This window comes from Rhinopithecus bieti, unplaced genomic scaffold (genome assembly GCF_001698545.2).
Source record: "Rhinopithecus bieti isolate Rb0 unplaced genomic scaffold, ASM169854v2 scaffold_32008, whole genome shotgun sequence".
NCBI lineage: Eukaryota > Metazoa > Chordata > Mammalia > Primates > Cercopithecidae > Rhinopithecus > Rhinopithecus bieti.
The window spans coordinates 3,605,824-3,608,670 of NW_016814433.1; positions in this window are offsets into that span (position 1 = coordinate 3,605,824).

The window sequence follows — 2,847 nt, forward strand, 5'->3', positions numbered from 1 at the left end:
AAAAAAAAAGGAAAAGAAGAATTAAGTTAAATAATGGATTAATATGATCAATATTTTGTGGTATAATCATAAAATAGAATTCTACCCAGGAATAAAAAGAAAGAATGAACTGCAATGCGGATGAGTCTCACAAAGATGATATTGAGAGAAAAGAGCCAGATATTAAAGAGGGTACGTTCTGTTATTCCATTGATAGGAACTTCCAGAACCAGTGAAACGGAGCAATTCTTAGACAATCCCCAGTGGTGAGTATCTGTGCAGAGGGAGGCCATATAGCCTGCTGGAAGTGTTCTTATCTTGATCTGAGGGGCTTCTAGGGTGCTTCATTCATTTCATTATGTGTTATCCTTTAATTTCATAAAGTACATACCCTCACTTCCCTCCCCAAAAAGAATGAAGCTAGGAAGAGGGCTGGAGTCAGGGCTGGGCTCCAGTGGAACTGGGTTTGTCGGGAATCAGGACATCCCTCCCTCCCTCCTTCCCACAGATACGTAGTGAGCACGATGCACAGCGTTCCGGGCACTGCAGACACAGAGAAGAAATGAAACACACATGGAGCTTACCGAATAGCTGGGAAAGAAGTGAAAGAAACAGTAAACAAGAATTTGTTCACTATAATTTTGGATACTAAGTGCTCTGAAGAAAATAAGCCTGTCGTGGGTGGGAGGTTGGGATTGGGAACTAGTTTCTGATAGAATCACAGAAGTCAGAGCCACAGGATAGGGAGAAGGTGTTAGCAGTCAGGTGAAGAACAATGATGAGAGAGTCAGAGACAGACTCTCCAAAGATAGGATTTGGGACCCAGGGAGAATGAGGAGGCGAGCACCTTCCTATCCCGTTTTTCTGGACCTGTCCTCTTTCCAGGGGCAGCTCCTGTCAACCAGGAAGCACAGCCCTGCTTTCCTCCCTGATGGCACGCTTCCATCGCCATCGAAGGAAGGTCACTCAGTGTCCAGGCCAGGTTAGGGTCAGAGGGGGCTGGGATTGTGAGATGAAGAGAAAGTTCCAGTAGGTTCCAGATTGGATGTGGAATGGGGTCGAAACTGCAATTCAGATTTAGGTTAGAGACACGGATGTGGCTGGAGTTGGGGATTGAAATGATCTTTTCCAGACCCAAATCTGTTCCATCACCCTCTATGCCCCCTCCTCCCAACCCTGATCAAGCCTGGCAGTGGCTCCTCTTTGCATTTGGAACAGTGACACCATCCCTTCCCATGGCCCCCGTGGCCTGCCTGATTGGCTTCACCCCTCACATTCCCCTTTGCTCTTTTCTGTCTGGGACCACGTGCCTTTCATTCATTCATCAGCAGACACTGGCCAAGCCCCTACTCTGTGTTCAGCACTGTGTCAGGTCCTGAAAATACAATGCAATCAAAGCAAACCCCTGCACTCATGGAGCTTGCCTTGAGTGAGGGAAACAGACAATATTACCTAGTAACCAAATACATTAAATAGTATGTTAAATAGTGATAAGTGCTAAAGAGAAAAAAGAAAACAGGGAAGGATAGTATAAAAGATAGAGGAGTGCCAGGCGCAGGGACTCATGCCTGTAATCCCAGCACTTTGGGAGGCTGAGGCAGGCGGATCACCTGAGGTCAGGATTTCCGGACCAGGCTGACCAATATGAAGAAACTTCATCTCTACTAAAAATACAAAATTAGCTGGGCATGGTGGTGTATGCCTGTAATCCCAGCTACTCCGGAGGCTGAGGCAAGACAATAACTTGAACCCAGGAAGCGGAGGTTGCAGTGAGCCAAGTTTGTGCCATTGCACTCAAGCCTGGGCTATAAGAGCGAAACTCCATCTCAAATAAAAAAAAAAAAAAAGAGGAGCAAATTTTAGATATAGAATGGCCAAGGAAGGGCTCCTTGGGAAGTGGACTTTTGAGTAAAGACCTGAAGGAAGTAAAGTCAGCTCCTCGCCACCCCAGGGCCTTGGCACACACTGTTCCCTCTCTACCTCTAGAACTGAGGTCACGTTTCCTCTTCCTCCTGATCTTAGCTCAATAATTGCTTTTTTGAGGAAGGCCAAATTTCACTATAGATGGCTAACTATAGTTAACAGCACTATATAGCTAACAGCACTATAGCTAACATCTTTGATTGATGTCTGTTTTCTCTAATAAATTAGTTCATAATTTTTTTTGGTTTTGTCCCCGTCTCCTGGTGTCATACTTGGTACCTGGGAGACATTGAAAACATAGTTCAATGGGTTAATGTCAAGGACAAGGTCAGGACTGGGGATTGAGTCAATGATGGCTTTGGAGTTATGGTGAAGATCCGAAGAGAGTTGACTTGGGCTCAGGGTGAGAGAAGGGGCAAGCTATGGTGTGGGGGAGGGGAAAGGGTTGGGTGGGGAGGGAGGAGAGGGGAGAAGGCTGAGGATGAGGGTCGTGCCCAGCTCTGGGTGGCAGGGCTGGCTGTCCTGGGCTGCAGACAGAAGCTGTCCAGCTGGATCTCCCTCCTGGGCTCTCCCTCCTCAACCACCTTGATGACTCTTGGAGGATGCTGGGAGCCTGAAGATGCAAATCTTAAGATGCAAATTCCATGCAAATTCTCCCAGCCTCCTGTTTTCTAATCTCTCCCCTTTGTCCTGTGTCCCCAGGGGGCTGCTGAGGCTTGGTGAGAAGCAGGGCAGTGGACTGGGCAAACTGAGTCACAGCCCACTACCAAGAGGTCTCCTCCAACCCAAATCCCAGGGTGGCCCTGGGTTTGCTCAGGGCTCCAGTCTGGAGTGGGAATGAGGCTCCTGAGGGAGACAGAGATGGAGGCGGGGATGCTGAGGATGTGAATGTGGCTGGGGCAGGGACAGGGACGGGATTAGGCATGAGGATGTAGATGTGGCACT